Genomic DNA, 18,906 nt, shown 5'->3' with positions numbered 1-18,906 from the left:
TGAGGTATTTGTTGCTGTGTAATTAAATCAATAATTAATAGAAGAAATCTGTCATCCATAATAAGTATGGAGTGGAGAATAATAAAGAAGCATGACAGTTTTGCTGATGTGTGTGGTTGAAAAAGTAATATGTGAGTGCTGAAAGAATCAGGAATTTTGATGAACAGTGATAAGGAAAATTATTAGGTAAATGGTGAAATGAGGAAGGAATAATTGAGAGTAATAAACAGGCAATCAGGAATTAGTGGAATATGATGAGAAGTAGTAGGTGTTAAGATTTAAGAGTAACGGAGAAGAATTAAGATCAGAGGATAAGGAGGAGGGTTATAGGCTGAAGTTGTTAGGGACTTTGCCATGATGTAGTCAAGAGAACTGAGTAGAGTTCGGTGACATGGAGTAAAGTGAAAATATGTTTTGTGGTATCAGCAAACAAGGTGGAAAATGATGGTTGATTTAGTGTTTTGTATCATGAGAAAATGATGGAAGGCTAGGAACTCGGAAGATATGCACAGCAAAGGTAAGCTTCAACAGATTAACAACAGTGAACCAAAATGAAACACTGTTTTATGGAATTTGTCCATAGCTAAATATATTTGCCCACTAACCATGACTAGAGGGAATGCTTTGAGGAATAGTGAGTGATTTGCTTTTGAAAATAGAGAACAACAATTTTGAAACTAAGATACTTAATGAGTGTAGGACATGAGGTTTGGTTGATGAACCCCTTCCCCTTTTTTTAAATGTGAACCAGAATTTAATGAACTGAGGGACATGTTTAACGAGTATAGGATTGTGTTAGTTGCTATAGGCAATCGAATTTGGGTTGTAGAATCAATTATTTGAGTACATTAAAATACACAACTTTATGACAGACTTGATAATTTAGAACCATAAATTTTGTGTGGAAAGATGACATGTTACAAAGACTCAAAAGTGTGTGATGAAAAGTGATGTACACAGCGAAGAATGAACTAACGAGATTAGTCTTCAGTTAGATTGTTTAAGTTTATATGGGAGTTTTTTCATATTGTTACTGCTCATACATTTCTTAGTGCTGGATTTAGAATATAAAATAATCATTCATTTAATTGCTTTGCTTAATTGAAATCATTATTCTGTAGGAATTTGTTGAATACTATTTTCATTATTGTCAGGTAGATTACATGTTATTAAATAATATAAGAAATTACTGAGGTAATATTTGTAAATAGAAGCTTTGGATAATGGAGGTCAACATATACCAGAATATTATCTAGTTTTATGAGGTCAGTTGTCTCATATGGGTCATGGATATTTTATCTTGAGAGGTTTTTAGGAACATCTCATGATAAAATGGGGGCACATGTGAAGACATCGTTATTTGCGATATATATATATTTCTCTTGTTTTGTTTTTTTTTTTACTTTTTTCCGTCTGTTCATATATCGTTGATGTTGTAGCGCATTTTTCGTTTGTCCTGTAATATAGAGATAAAAGTTGTTTTCTAGATGTAACTGGAAATTATTTCTTTTTTGTAGGTAGGTAAATATGTGTAGAGTTTATTGATTGTGGCAAGCTTTAATTTTTTTTGTTTATCGTTTACTGTAATAAGTTTGGTAGAAAATAGTTGTGTAAAGATATATGTAATTTACTTTGATGTTGTATAAACTGTGGGCGAGAGTATTGAGAGAGAGCAATATCGATAGTCGATCCAACAAAGCGGGTGTGTGTTGTTGGGTAGTTAGAGAGGCGGACACATGTTTTACTGTCAGAGTCATGACTTTTACGAGCTGGTGAAGATTGAGTTTAGTGGCAGCGATTTACGGTTTTAATGACTGTTTTATACCAGGACGTGATATGATAATAGTGAGTGTAGAAACCGGGCGAAGTAAATACTGAGACTGTGCCGTGAGACGAAGTAACTATGACAATACAACCGAGTATGGACGGTATTGTAGCTCTGTGTCTGTGTATTGAACTGTGCTTGTATTTTGACTGTGTTTTCGTACACTCAAGTACAGTGAACTTGCTTATCTATTCGCGTTTCGATGAACTACCGGACGCCTATAATCAGTAACAGTCGTTCTGAACTTACGCGAACTGTCTATTGTGTGTGAGTACATTCCCGCCCATGACGATCGTGGCACTCATAATACGAAATGACTTTCTACAGAATTCGCGGTCGGCAAGTTTTATAAACTGTGTGTGGCATAAGTAAACTTAAATTGTGTGCGCCAGAAACATTAAAACTGTGCACATACTGACATCCGTAACAACAATTACATCAACCAGCCTGTGGATTGCAGAACGCCACTGTAATCAGATTTGCAGCTTAATGAATATAACCGCCCGCCCGATTACGAGGAAAAATCATCAGCTGCAATCACACGACCGTGGGAGCAGATCTTAGCGTTTCACCAGGACCAGCCAGCTGCCGTCGATATCGCGACCATCGTCACAACACACAAGATTTAAAAGCAGCGCTCTCCTCTCAAGGACTCAAAATTATTGCAAACAATTTTAATTTGTAATTGCTTTTCCTTTTGGCTGACATCCACATAACGTTTGTCTTCTTTAGAATAAAAGTGTTCTCTACGAAGAGGTGAGTTCTATGTAGACATTGTTGACTTTCATTAGCAGTAACCATTTCCCTTTTAGTTATTTAGATTTTTTTGCCGCTGCATGTATATTTTTTATAACTTTTGGAGGGTATGTGTCGAAATTCGTGAGCCGTAACATTTACCAGAAGTATTGTAATGTTTTGCTACTTGTACAAGGGCGCCCGCCATTAATTTCTTAAACGTCGACCAATGACAGTGAAGCTCGCTTGCTATTGGTGCTAACATTCTATAGTGGGTAATTCAAAGGTGGGTAGCTGTCAAACCACACGGGTTGTGATTACTTTGAATGAGAGTCATGTAAAATTATGGGATCATCACTCAACTTTGGTATTCTTTTGTTTATTTATGTTAGAAGCAAATTGTTTCTTTTGGTTGTCAATGTCATTAAATCTTATTTAATATGGTTATTTTATGCTAAACTGGGATAAATGCACGGTCAGATGTCGTGTTGGGAAGTAAAATTTGGAGAAACGTCTATTTAGATACGACTTGATTTTGACTGCATTAGTTAACACGGTACTTTTCGGGTATTTTGGCGATACTCAGTGACAGGGTAGAATTGCGGTCGTCAAAAGGGGGAGGAGACGTGGAGGGACTTTCTGGGACCCCTGTCAAAGGACCTCCCCAGTTGGTCTGATGAGGTTTTCGACGCTGTCTGTGGATTAATGTGTGGCAGCTCTCAATTACCTGAGAAGTACAATATCAAGAAATAGGACTGCCAAACTAGAGGTACAAAAGAGAATAAGAAAGCGATCTAACTTTTTTATCAAGTGTTGAACCTTGCGTCGGGCAGATCATATTCGAAATGTATCTCCTGACGATTATGACGTACAACTGGTGAGCTGCGAAATCAACAAAGCAGAATTGAGCAAGCTACAAGCATCCAAAATAAAGCATCTGCCATCAGCCTTGCAGCACACTGAAGTAGGTAAAATTAGGAATGAAGACGTCAGAGGAGAGATGCAAGTGGATCTGTCTATGATTGAGGTACTGAGTACTGCACGCCTCAAGTGGTTTGGAAATGTGAAGAGGGTGAATGATAACCGCCTACTAAAACAATACTTAAGACCCATAGGACACTCCAGGAAAAGGCTGGATCGGATTAAGGAAGATCTGAAATCGAGAGGAGAAAATTGGGAAACAATATCAAGACAGGGAGTATATTAAGACAACCCAGCAAAATAGAGGCAAATTGTTCATAAACACCCTTCGTGGTTCGCTTGAAGGATAAGAAAATGATGATCGGCGGCTGATACAGGTCCTGAGCCAGATGAAGTCGCTCGCCCTGTTCCAGAGGAACCGATGTCCCCTTAGGAATATGGCTACCAAGGGGGGAAAAAAATCCAATGTGCACTCTGTCTGCGTACTGGGAGGTGTCATTGCAGATGTGGAGCGTGTGCTCCTGGGTGCCTTGAAGAGCACAGGATGTAGCAAACTGCAGGCGATGGCTCATGGGCTTCTAAACGCTATGTCTGTACGAACACCGTGTGTCGCTTTGGATCGGAAGAGATTCTGTCTGGTTTCGGGTAACTAGCTGCAGTGCTAAATACTGCCAGTGTTGTTTATGAGATGAAGGCAGAGGTTACAATCTGTAGCATCGTCTACAGGACCGATTGCGGGCCTTTGGTATAGAGTGGAGCCTCTGAATCAGAGCCTCAGGTGGTTCTGTGAAATTGTAGGTTAATGATTTCTCGACTTACATTGTAGAGTGATGAGATTTCGGGTTGCGCTTAGTTTGTCAGGGGTCCGCAATACGCAGGAGGTGGCTACAGTGCTAGTGCGGCTGTGTGGAGCGGAGTAGTCTTATTTAGGTTAGAGGGTCTCTGGAAGCTGCAGAAAGGACTTCAGACTCAAAGGGCGCAGGACGAACACAAGGAGAGGATAGACATGGCAGAAATCAATACTGTAGTTGTAAACTGTAATAGATGAGTTGGGAAACAACCAGAACTCCAAGCGTTAATAGAAAGCGCTGGAGCTCAGATCGTTACAGATATTTTCCACAGGACCTGTCCTTGTACAGATAGGATAGATTAAATAAGTTGGTAGCGGCGTGTTTGTTGCTGTTATCTTGTAGCGAAATAGAAGTACATAGTTTCTGGAGTTAGTAGCTCGAAGCATAGTACGGACTCCAATGGTAGATGCTTTCGATAGCTGCCACAATGAAACTGGGCCTCGAAATCTCACAGAAAATCCAAAGAGATTCTGATCGTATCTAAAGTACACCAGCGGTAAGACACAGTCGATACCTTCCCTGAGTGGTATCAAAAGTAAAATTACCGATGTCAGCGCCACTAAAGCAGAGTAACTAAACTTAGTTTTCCGAGATTTCTTCACCAAAGAAGACAAAGTCAGTATTCCAGAATTTGAATCAAGATCAACTGCCAATCCAAATAACTTGGTAGATATCCTCGGTGTAACAAAGCAGCTTAAATCAATTAATAATTCGGTATACGAATTACGTTCCTTTCAGAGTGTGCTGATACAGTAGCCGCATATTTAATCATATACAACCCCTCGCTCGACGAAAGACCCGTACCAAAAAAACTGGGAAGTTGCGCACGTTACACCAGTATTCACGAAAGGAAGTAGATGTAATACCATGAATTATAGACCCATATCACTGACGTCGATTTGCAGTAGGGTTTAAGACATATAATGCGTTCGAACATTATGAACTACTTTGAAGAAAAGGGTCTATTGATACAAAGTCAGCACGGATTCAGAAAATATTGTTCTCTTGAATGATAATAGCTCTTTATTTGTATGAAGTAATCAGTGCTAATCGACAAAGCAGCTCAGTATTTCTAGATTTCCAGGAGGCTTTTGACTCTGTTTCTCACAAGAGACTTCTAATCGAATTTCGTGTCTATGGAGGGTCGCTTCCGTTGGGTGATTGGATTCGTGATTTCCTTTCAAAGGCTCATCATTCACAGTAATAGACGGAAAATCGGCGAGTAGAATAGAAGTGATGTCCGGCAGTCCCCAAAGAAGTGTTTTAGGTCCTGTGCTTAGGAGACGATAAGAGCAGTCCTCTTAGATTGTTTGCAGATGTCATTTATGGTCTAGTAAAGTCTTCGGAAGATCAAAACCAACCGCAAAATGACTTAAACACTATATCTGTATGATGTGAAAAGTGGCGCTTCTTTCTGAATAAAGAAAAATGTGAGGTCATCCGCTAAATTCTGGGTAGAGGATAAATCTCAAAAATTTAAAGCTGTCGGTTCAACTAAGTACCTAGTAATTGCAATTACGAACAACTTAAATTGGAACGATCACATAGATAATGTTGTGGGGAAGGTAACAAGTCTACCTACATTACGTTTGTCCATCCTGTGCCAGAGTATTGCTGTGTGGTATGAGACCCTTACCAAATAAGATTGACAGAGAACATTGAAAAAGTCCAAAGAAGGGTAGCTAATTTTGTATTATCTCAAATAGGAGAGATAATGTCACCGATATGATAAATGAGTTGGGGTGGCAATCGAGAGAACAATGGCATTTTTCCTCGGGGCGAGATATTTTAACGAATTTTCGGTCACCAACTTTTTCCTCTGTCCTTGAAAATATATTTTGGTCGCCAGCTTGTGCAGGGAAAAATGAACAACGTAATAAAATAAGAGAAATCAGAACCCGTACTGAAGGATTCAATGTTCATTTTTCCCATACGCTTGTAGAAAGTGGAACGGTAGTGTAATTGTCTGAAAGTGGTTCGAAAAACACTCCGCCAGGCACTTAAATGTGAATTGCAGAGTAATCATGTAGATGCAGATGTAGAATCGGAAAGGAATAGATTCCATTCCATCGGAATTTCTAAAATCACTCGGGGAAGTGGCAACCAAGCGACTATTACGTACACTGCCTGCCACAAAATGTAAAGTACCGAGCTCGAAGAGGAGGAGGAAACGACAAAACACTTCCCGAGCTGAGAAGATATGTGATGTTTTTTTAATGATTACAAAATCGCGCCTAATTGTCAGAGAACTTGGCAGTAAAAGCCCACTTATAATTGTGACTTTATACTTAATCTGGCGCAGATGCAAGCGCTGATTAGATTGGAAGAATGCCGTAAGGCCGCTGTGTCTCGGCGAGGCAAGCTGGCACAGAACTTTCGTAACGTGTCTTTGATATCTTGGATACTCGCGCTGGGATTGAGTTGGCTCATGAGCTGTTCCCAGGCACGTTCTATCGGCGACAGATCTGGAGGTCTTGATGGCCGCAGAAGTACAACAACGTGCATACAGTTCGTAGAACCACGTGTCATGTGCAGTCGGGAACTGTGTCATTGAAAGATGACATCACGATACCTCGTATACAGGGTGGTCCATTGATAGTAACCGGGCCAAATATCTCACGAAATAAGCATCAAACGAAAAAACTACAAAGAACTAAACTCGTCTAGCTTGAAGGGGGAAACCAGATGGCGCTATGGTTGGTCCGCTAGATGGCGCTGCCATAGGTCAAACGGATATCAACTGCGTTTTTTAAAGTAGGATCCCATATTTTTATTACATATTCGTGTAGTACGTTAGGAAATATGAATGTTTTAGTTGGACCATTTTTTTCGCTTTGTGATAGATGGCGCAGTAATAGTCACAAACGCATAAGTACATGGTATCACGTAACATTCCGCCAGTGCGAACGGTATTTGCTTCGTGATACATTACCCGTGTTAAAATGGACCGTTTACCAATTGCGGAAAAGGTCGATATCGTGTTGTTGTCTGGCTATTGTGAGCGAAAAGCCCAACGGGCGTGTGCTATGTATGCTGCTCGGTGTCCTGGACGACATCATCCAAGTGTCCGGACCGTTCGCCGGATAGTTACGTTATTTAAGGAAACAGGAAGTGTTCAGCCACATGTGAAACGTCAACCAAGACCTGCACAAATTGTGATGCCCAGGTAGGTGTTTTAGCTGCAGTCGCGGCTAATCTGCACATCAGGAGCAGACAAATTGCGCGAGAATCGGGAATCTCAAAACCGTCGGTGTTGAGAATGCTACATCAACATCGATTGCGCCCATACCATATTTCTATGCACCAGGAATTGCATGGCGACGACTTTGAACGTCGTGTACAGTTCTCCTACTGGGCACAAGAGAAATTACAGGACGATGACAGATTTTTTGCGCGCTTTCTATTTAGCGACGAACCGTCATTCACCAACAGCTGTAACGTAAACCGGCATAATATGCACTATTGGGCAACGGAAAATCCATGATGGCTGCGACAAGTGGAACATCAGCGATCTTAGTGGGTTATGTATGGTTCGGCATTATGGGAGGAAAGATAATTGGCCCCCATTTTATCGATGGCAATCTAGATGGTGCAATGTATGCTGATTTCCTACGTAATGTTCTACCGATGTTACTACAAGATGTTTCACTGCATGACAGAATGGCGATGTGCTTCCAACATGATGGATGTCCGGTACATAGCTCGCATGCGGTTGAAGCGGTATGGAATAGCATATTTCAAGACAGGTGGATTGGGCGTCGAAGCACCATACCTTGGCCCACACGTTCACCGGATCTGACGTCCCCGGATTTCTTTCAATGGGGAAAGATGAAGGGTATTTGCTATCGTGATCCACCGACAACGCCTGACAACATGCGTCAGCGCGTTGTCAATGTATGTGCGAACATTAGGGAAGGCGAACTACTCGCTGTTGAGAGGAATGTCGTTACAGGTATTGCCAAATGCATTGAGGTTGACGAACATCATTTTGTGCATTTATTGCATTAATGTGGTATTTACGGGTAATCACGCTGTAACAGCATGCGTTCTCGGAAATGATAAGTTCACAAAGGTACATGTATCACATTGAAACAACCGAAATAAAATGTTCAAACGTACCTGCGTTCTGTATTTTAATTTAAAAGACCTACCTGTTACGAGCTGTCCGTCTGAATTTGTGAGCCCTATGTTTGTGACTATTACAGCGCCGTCTATCACAAAGCGAGAAAAGTGGTCCAAATAAACCATTCATATTTCTTTACGTACTACACGAATATGTAATAAAAATGGGGGTTCCTATTTTAAAAAACGCGGTTGATGTCTGTTTGATCTATGGCAGCGCCATCTAGCAGGCCAACCATAGCGCCATCTGGTTTCCTATTTCAAGCTAGACAAGTTTCGTTTGACGCTTATTTCGTGAGATATTTCACCCCTGTCACGATCAATGGACCACCCTGTATAGGGTAACGTAGGAGGGGTCAGTAAGTCCGTGACGTACCGTTGTGCGGTCAGAGCTTCCTCAGTCACAACCAGCCTTGACCTAAGGACATGCTTGATGGCTTCCCACACCATGACGAGTGGGACCTTTCGGTAGCCACTTGGGCAGACGCGTGGTCTACGGCGCCTCGGCCACGGTTCGCGCGGCTCGTCCCCCGTTGGAGGTTCGAGTCCACCCTCGGTCATGGGTGTGTGTGTTGTCCTTAAGTTAGTTTAAGTTACATTAAGTAGTGTGTAAGCCTAAGGACCGATGACCTCAGCAGTTTCGTCCCATAGGAACTTTCCACAAATTTAAAAAAAAAAGTTTCTTTCGGCAGTCGCCACCGTACTCACCGACGATGGTCAGCCAGCGTAGTGCAAAACTGCGATTCATCGCTAAACACAATTCGATGACATTCATCAGCAATTCCTCCTTTCTGGTCACGGTACCACACAGTACGCTGCCGTTTGTGTGATTATGTTCACGGCAGCCTACGCTTGAGATGATAATTCTCCAGCCCGTCTGCTTCTATTTTCTGACCAATGGCGCAGGATGACACAGAATATCATCGGGAGTACGTTACTTTTCCTCGTAAAATTTCTTTAATACTTTTTAGATAACTGTGAATGAGTTACCTTTTAATTTTTTTTCAGATGTGTCAGTGTTTCCTATGCTTTTCATTCTGAGTGGTAATTTATTTTACCAAATGAACAATGTGTTTTTGAATATTTGCTCGCTTTTACATGTTTCATATTTATTTTGTGTATTATTGACAATGACAACTCACTTCTCATACATCAATCATATTTGTATATAACGTCAAACATTACAGAACTTACTTCTGTTAAATTAACAAGGAAGTCGCAAAATCTTTTAGCAAGGGGTAAAAATCTGAAGGTGGCAAGATGTGAACGAACAACCAGCAGCTTTCTCACTCGTAACAGCTCCATCCTGATGATGTATAGACTCTGTGCTGTACCGTAGGCCTAACAAAAGCTTTAACCGCCGATAAGTCATTATGTGATATTTAATTATAAAAATCATTATAATTATAATAAATCGTACCAAGAACGACGTGTTTTTATAAATCTTCCATATCGTGTGTGACGTCGAAATGACGTCACGTTTGCAGGAAATCTTGTAAAATGAGTATTACCTCCTTAGTCCATTCAACAAACCTTAATAAGGAAAAGATATGTACAATTGCTACCACCGCTCTTAGAAAAAGTTCCACTGCAAATACGTAGTAGATGTACGAGGTGCAATCCAAAATATCCGGGAATTTGGTCGAAGCAGTAGCAGTACGACACTTCGCCACTAGATGTCTCGAGGTACACATCGTAGCTACTAAGTTGGGTCATCTTTGCTGCATATAATTTTGAGCTTTAGTGGCGCATGTCAGGATGTGTTTCAATGCGCCTGCGTATTGTGAATCGGATAACGTGAATGACCAAAGGATCTGCATCAAATTCTGTTTCAATTAGAAGAAAACTGCAGCTGAAATCCACTGCGTACTGACAGAAGCATTTGGTGAGAGTGCACTGAGTCAAGCAAGAGCATCTAAGTGGTTCAGGACGTTGAATGAAGTCTGAGAATCTGTGGATGATGACAAACATTCTAGTCGACCGTCAACTTCTGTAATATCGGAAAAGATTGTAAAAGTGAGTTACGTGATTCACGAAGACCGAAGGCGGACAATTGAGGATGTTTGTAACCGATTTGTGCTGCAGTACGGAACACGTCCACGAATTCTAGCAGCAGAACTGAACATGAGGTGAATTGCAGGGAAGTTTTTTCCTCGCTTTCTTCGCACCGATCAACGAAGTATTAGGATGCAGACGTGCGCTGAGCTGCAACGAAGAGTTAGAGAGTGTGCGAAATTCTCAGCCCGAGTCATAACAGGTGAAAAATCTTGTTTCTATGGTTATGACCCTGAAACGAAGCAGCAGTCCTCACATTGGAAAACGCGATCTTCTTCCAGGGCGACAAAAGGTCGACTAGTTCGCAGCAACATGAGGTCAATACTCATCCTTTTCGACGTTCGGGGAACAGTGCACTAGGAGTTTGTTCCAAATGACCACATTGTCAGCGGGCAGTTTTACTACGAGGTTTTGAGGCGACTGAGGAAAAACGTTCGGCGCAAACGGCCAGAGTTGTGGGAAAAGAAGGACTGGTTGGTACACCATAACAAGGCACCCGCGCTTACTGTGAAGAAATTCTGGCCAAAACCAACATGACGGTACTGCACCCTCCCCCCTCGCCAGACATAGCCCCATTCGACTTCTGCCTGTACCCAAAGATGAAAATCGCGTCGAAAGGGCTCGACTAGACTCGAATGAAATCCAAGTGGAAATCGCAACGGGTGGTGAACACCCTGCGGATTCCCAGGAGTTCTTCCAAAAATGGAAACAACACTGAGTTCGTTGCATATACACCAGAGGTGACTACTTTCAAGGTGTCGGTGGACGATAGGACTAAATATAGTTTTTTTGATTTTTACAATGCAATTCTCGGATATTTTCGGTAGCACCTCGTACATGATATCAGCACGATTGTTGCCTGATTCATTGCTTGCCCGTGGCTGGGAAAGCGCTCAGCCAGCTCTTTTGTGGTCGCTGGGTAGGACGTGAAGGCGTTCTCCGTCGACCCGCATGTGTGCGTGATATGAAGACACTTGACTTCTTTTCTGAGATAAAGTGAAAGATGAATACCATGTATACATTCCGGTGATTTAAAAGGATTTAAAACAGCGCATTTTTGCGGCAAGTGCAATGATATCGAAGGAACATGTGCAGTCTGTCCGGAAGTCTTCTCATCAGCGACTGCAGACACGTATTGCAGTAGAGTATGGAAATTAAGAACACTTGATGAAGTAAACGGAGTTCTAAGGAAGTGTTCATCATCGCTTTTTCTAGGTCGACAGTCCTCGGAAGGAGCCTTGGTTGTTTCTAGCTTCCATTACCAACAGCAACGTCAGAGCTCCACTGAGGTGCCTTTGCCTGATTTAAAACGAATTGATTGTTATCTGACAGACCCTCAGTTTCCTTTTCCATTTTCCAGTCCATCACTCTTGTGAGCACCTTGGATGCTTGAGTTGTTGAGATGATTGTGCGATACTTCTCGCACGTATACGCTGTTGCTAACTTTGACATAGTGTGGATAATTTTTCTCCGTAAATCTGGTAGCATGTCTCCAGACAGCCTGACAAAAAGATTCAAGCAACCAGGAGATATGGTCGGATGACAAATTAACTTCATATACGAACACAACATCAGCGGGTATGTAAGAGATCAGAGTTGCAATTCTCTGTGACAGAACAGCCTCCAGAGTGCGTTAGCGTTCTTCGTGTTTAATACTGTTATGGACGTGAACGTCGTCAGAGATGAGTGATAATTCTGAAGGACACTGAAGTGCCGAGCAGTCGTTTGAGTGGCCGGCCGCGGTGGCCGTGCGGTTCTGGCGCTGCAGTCCGGAACCGCGGGACTGCTACGGTCGCAGGTTCGAATCCTGCCTCGGGCATGGGTGTGTGTGATGTCCTTAGGTTAGTTAGGTTTAAGTAGTTCTAAGTTCTAGGGGACTTATGACCTAAGATGTTGAGTCCCATAGTGCTCAGAGCCATTTTTGCGTTTGAGTGAGTGTTATCAACCTGTCACAGTAAAAGGCATCTGATTGTGGGCCTCCATTTGCCTGGCAGGTAGAATCATTATATATATATGTATGTGTGTGTGTGTGTGTGGGGGGGGGGGGACATTCAGATATGACAGTGGCCCTGTGTTGGACTGAATGCGAATGTGAGGAGAGACATAATCGTCGTCTACATTTAGACAGCCATATTGTATTACAAACACATCGTAACTACTTCACATTTGCCCCTGTCACGTTTAGAAGGCTAGTATTCTATTCTTGTCTCCATTGTTCATAGGCGCCGACTACATGGGGTCTGAAGGGGCCCGAGCCCCCTCAAAAATTCGTTTGGAGGAGGGGGGAGGCAGAGCCCCCCCCCCCCCCCCAATAATTTAAGGAAATTATTAGTTATATTATGCTTTCTAAAATCACAAAATTATGTTGGAATTTTTAATTTTTCTTGTTTGACGGTAGTTGCCTTTTAAAATACATTCAGTAGTGACTTAAAACAAATTATTATTACAGTAGTAAGCAGGTTAACTGAAAATAAGTGGTGTGAATCATAATAGTGTTACGGTGCTGCAGGCACACTTAGAATTTGTCCCGGTGCACGAATCTTCGGGTAAAGTCTGGCTCCGGCGGGCCAGCTCTGCGGCCGCGGTGACATCAAAAGGACTGGAGCAGAAGCGCCTGGAACCGTCCGCCTCGCGTCGCATTGACGCTTTGAGACATTACGACGCCGCGGCTATATAAAGCCCATCCTGCTGTCACAATAATTCAGTGTGGATAGTTTCTTCAATGCATGTTGCAGACGTGTTTAGTGTTCCGCCTTTAGTGTCTAGTGGACTATTTTATACGACTGTATTTTAATTCATTTACTTTAGTCTCTTAGTGTATTGTGAATTAAGTTTGCAATGGATAAATTTGTTACCAAAAAGGCGGGCTTGGAAGTTGAGGATACTGCAAGTCAACCTCCAACAATTATTGTGTCATCAATTGCTTCGTCGTCTTCAGGCAAGAACCGTTCACAGTGGAAACCTGGCCAATCCGGTAAGGGAAGATCATTTCAGAAATCTTGGCTGACTAGACTATAAAGCATCTACCGAAAAAGTTTTTTGCAAAATTTGCAAAGAGGCAGATGCTAAAAATCTATTACAGATTTAATCAAAAAGCATTTTTTTCCGTAGCTTTTTCTAACTGGAAAGAGGCTTTGGAAAAATTCCGTCTTTATGAAAATACGTTTAAGCATAAAAGTGTTCTGAAACTAACCGAAATGTGGCCTCCCAATTGAAAGAATAGCTAGATAGTGATATGAAGAAAGGCCGTTTAGCTCTTGAGACAATTTTTACCGCCGTGCAATTTCCATGCCAACAAGGACTAACAATTAGAGGGCACGAAGATGTAAACTCAAATTTTTTTCAATTGTTGGAACTCCGAAAGAATGACATAGCTGAATTTAAAGATTGGTTAGGGCGTTCGGGGTATAAGTGGACGTCCCACGATATTCAAAGCGGGATCATTGATCTACTAGGAAAGTCTGTGTTGAGAAAGGTATTGGCTTCAGTCAAGAAACTGAACATTTTTCTATTATGGTTGACGAAACAAGGATTCTTCGAGTCACGAACAAGTGTAATTTTGTTTTCGTGCTGTCGATGATTCCTTAATCATCAACGAAGACTTTATTAGCTTATACAAGACCCCCAACACTGAATCACAAACTCTGTTTAGTATTTTAAAAGACGTTTTTGCTCGTCTTGATTTGTCAATGGGTAACTTAATAGGACAATGCTATGATGGTGCCTCGAATATTAGAGGTAAGTTCAAAGGACTAAAAATGTTAGTTTTGGATATACAACCGAAAGCACGTTATGTGCACTGCACTGCTCACAGATTAGATTTAGCAGTTGTAGACAGTCTCCGTCATCCTACGTCTATGAGGGATATTATGGCTTTAGACAAGGACTTAATAAATACCGTAAGGGAATCCAACAACAGAATGGGACTGTTCAGAAGCATACGCTGTGAGTGCGCCAACGACCAAGCTGGTCTACGACCCCTTTGCCCAACTCGATGGACTATGCGAGCTTCAAGTGTCTTGAGAATATTGGAAAACTTTGAAGAATTTCTACAGTTTTTTGAAACATTTTCCGCAGAGGATAAAACAGAGGCAGTTTACAAATGTGCGGGCTACCTTTAGTCAAGGTTACAATTCAATAGTTATTTCTTTTTACGTCTTTATTGCCATGCAATGAAGCCAATAGAGGATGTCAATGAAAACAATTAATGCCTTCATCTAAGTGTTACTGATGTGGAAAAAATATGTGAGGCTTCATTTGTATATTGAATGGAAGGCGTGACAGTTTTGAACACTTTTGGAAATTGTGTTTAAACGAAAAACCTTCACAAGCTGATGATCCTTTGCTTCCGCGGAATCGAATTATACCAAAAAAGTATGAAAACAACACCTTCAAAACCCCAAAAGCATACTACAAAGCTATTTACATTGAAGTTTGTGAAACGGTGCAATCTTGCATTACTGAGAGGTTTGCTTCAACTGGACTCACACAGATCATTGCAGTTGAACAAGAGTGCTTGCTTGAAGTTAACAGAGGTGAAAAAAATTTGTAAAAATGAACTGAGTTTTTCAAAAATGACCTAGACTGCGTTTACACTTGAATATGTTAGCCGATATCGCTAATAAAAAAACAACTGGTCTTAAAAAACATGTGTGATGTAAGAAAGTACATTACACAAGAGCCTGCAGTTGGAGAAATGTTATGTGACGTAGTGTAGTGCTTTAAGCTTCTCCAAGTAGCTACAATCACGACAGCAACAGCAGAACGGTCATTTAGCACCCTTAGATGTTTGGAGTCATATCTCCTATCAACAATGGGACAGAAGCTATTGAACAACTTGGCTGTTCTTCATGCCCACCGAGATGTTTTGGATGAATTGGATTATCTGACCAGTCATCAAAGACTTCATATTCAGTAATCCAGTCAGATGGTCGACATTTGCACCTTTATAAAGAGACTCTAGCCCTAATAATGGCATTTAGGGCAATATTAAAAATCTTTATAAAATAAATAATTAAATACATACATAATGTTAAATTGTCAGTTTCGAAATATTAGTAATAGTTTAGTATTGTATTACTATATTACTATAGAATTGCATTAGTTATTTTCAAGTACTTAAATATTTTTACGGTGTAAAACCCAATTAAAACCCGTTATTTACATACTTTTCGAATGAAAGTGTTAGACATACTGTATTAACATTATTAACTGTATTGAAGCATTAACTTTGAGATATTTCTTTATTTAATGAATCCTGAGCCTTATTCAAAAGTAAGTTTAAATTAACTATTTCGCTTAGTAATCAAAGTGCTATTACTGTGCGACAGCAATATTTTATGTTTTATTCTTTTAATGATAGTTTAAGATTTATTTAAATATAACTTCAGTCTTTTCAGAGCTATGTATTCACTGCTCTGTAATAGTCTATAAGCATGATTATTCCTGTAAATTAAATTATCTTTTTACGAAAATACCGTGCATATTTATGTTTTGCTTCTTTTTCAAAGCCAAAAAATGTGTCATGTCGATTTTCCCGGAGTGTCGAGTTATCGAGCGTCCAGTTTTCAGGGTTCTAATGTTTATGATATGACTCTAAAATGCTTAAAAAAACTTTACAACTCACTGTTTTTCAACTAAAATTTAGAAAATTTCCTGGGGCAAGACCCGCAGTATGCCCCCCCCCCCCCCCAATATTTTTTATAAGTCGGCACCCCTGCCATTGTTTATCGTAAATGTTTCACTTCTGCACAAGGCTACACTCCAGACAAAAATGTTCAGAAAAGACTTTTCAATATTTTAATTCATGTTAGATAAAATATCTCACATTTTCGAAAAAGCTTTTCTTGCTATGACTGGTCTGTATTTCACATCCTTCTTACTTTGACCATCGTGAGTTATTTATATGTATCAGTTTCTAATCTTACAGCAGCTGCATCGCTTGATATAATTCGACTATAACCCATTACTCTTATTTGTTTTTCAGACAATGTCCATTCCTTTCAACAAAATAATGAGGTTTTATAGAATTGGCGGCACAGACAACCGATAGCTAACATCATATTTAACCAAATAAATGTAGAAAGTTGTACTTAATAAGCTAATCAATGTTAGCAGGGGAGATTCTTCTGACTTAAGGCTCAATTTTAGGTCTGCTGCTTCTCATATAGACAGTGTCCCAGGAAGAACACTATATATTCAGGGATATGAAAGGAACGATCATTTGAAGCAAAAAAACTTCATATGGACGTATGTTCTATTTCGAATGGTTTGTGAGATATATCTAATGTAGATTGGTATTTATTATCTGCATTCTTCAATACAGAAAAGTGATTTTTAAAGTGGAATTTTACGTGACCATTCAGTAGGTAGAGCCGATATTCCTTTATCGACATGTATTAACAGGAACAGTACGAAACGATAAATAACCAGCTTCGGCATAGCTGTAGTAGTATCAGAGCTGGCTCGGGAAGTGCAGTCGTTGCTGGATTGGTGGTTATTCTTGATGTTTTACTGTCGCTGGTAATACATATCGATAAACAGACCGCGCCAAACTAATTGAGAATCATATTATCGAATGAGTTCCTGTTTAAAAATCATTTTTCTGTCTTGAATAATACAGAAAATAAATAACGAGGTACATTAAACCCATTCTATCTCGGTAACCATTCGGAATAGTGTATATATCCATACGACGTTTTATGCTTCAGATGATCGTTCCTGTCATATCCCTAAATACCGACCATTCCTCCTGGGGCACTCGGTATGTAAACGAACTTCCATCTAGTAGAAAACAAGCAGAATTTGTTCTTTTTCTGTAATACTCTAATATTGTACTGAATCCAAACGTTCATACAGCAGTAAAGTAAACGGCAAATAATGTTTAAAAAATATTATTAACTGATTTTTCTGCAAATTACCTCTCAGTTTCAAAAAGGCTCGACATATTTAGCTCTGCATATTTAGAGATGCTACACCAATGATAAACGCAACGCACCGTGAGGAAAGAATAACTGCAGTGGAATTTTCAAAATTTTTATGTATCCACAGTCATGAATTACAAATGAAATAGAAAACGTATTTTATAATTCGTAAGACAACTAAGTTCAGCCACATTTGCACTTTAAATCATTGTAGATATTGGGGAGATACAAATCAGTAAGTTAATATATCTTGTATACTTTCATTCAATAATGTCGTATGGAAAAATGTTCTGGGGTAATTTATTTTCAACAAAGAAGGTTTTCATTGCTCAGAATCTTGCTATGCTTTTTATTATCATTATATGTTTTGTGTCATAGAGTTTGTTCCAAATAACCCACTTCCAGTTCAAAAGGAACGTTGAAGTACACAATTAGAACACCAGAAGCAAGAGTGGCAATCACTGAATCACTACTCCTCATTAAGGTGAGTAACACGAAAATATGCCCATAACACAACACCTAAACCTTTGCTCACTTACCGATTGACATAAAATGTCTGATAGTGAAGATAAATTTGAAAACAAACTGATAAGGTTTCTGCTTCATGACTCCTTCCATTCCGCAGAAGGATTTCTATTTTTTATTATGTGGAAGGTGACGAGAGGGAACTATTAATTCACATCTGTATGGAAATGTAAGATAATCTTGTAAATATTCAGTATGTAGCCATACATATTTACGTATGAGTGTAAAGTGACTTACTTATCATTACGACTTAAGGTGCAATGATCCAGGGAACATAAGCCGATCTTCCAAATCCTTTGCTGCATGTGGGAGAATTACAATCTGATCGGCTTATAGTGAGAATTTTGTTTATTCTCTATAAACTTTAATTTCCTTTGCAAATTTTTCTTTCGCGTTATATGCGCAAAAAACTGAACCGCTCAGAATGAGCATCTTTTATACGCAACAGAAGTCTGCAATATATTTTCCACATCATTTGCCGATACGCGCGATTTTGCACCTCGTTTCGCGATCCCAATAAAATTACGCTCTTAAAGACTCTAGAAATTGGTTCTATGCATTTTATAACTTTGTAAACAAAGAAGTAAAATATGTTACGCAATCCCATTCACTCCGCTTGCTGCACCGTTTGCGCTCTGACCAACTTCTGAGCTGAATGCAAATAGTTTGCGAACCGCACTTTTTTTAACAGCATCTAACTTTGGCAGTAACGTCAATTCCTTTGTGTGGCTCTGTGCATCTATTTCCCAGGAGAGACCTTCGCCTTCAAAAGAAATGGCGCACTCTTACGTGACCGGGGAAACTGAGTGGCGTGTCGGAAGCCAGCGACTTGGAAAATAAGTTGAAAGTGTCTTGAGTATGTATTACGGCTGCGTTATTACCTTCGAAGCTTTGAACGTATCTGAACTTTTCTGGGTGCGGGAAGTAACGCCAGTGTGCGGTGACATGA

The sequence above is a fragment of the Schistocerca serialis genome, chromosome 8 (genome assembly GCF_023864345.2).
Source record: "Schistocerca serialis cubense isolate TAMUIC-IGC-003099 chromosome 8, iqSchSeri2.2, whole genome shotgun sequence".
NCBI lineage: Eukaryota > Metazoa > Arthropoda > Insecta > Orthoptera > Acrididae > Schistocerca > Schistocerca serialis.
Note: the sequence above shows the minus strand (reverse complement) of the source record.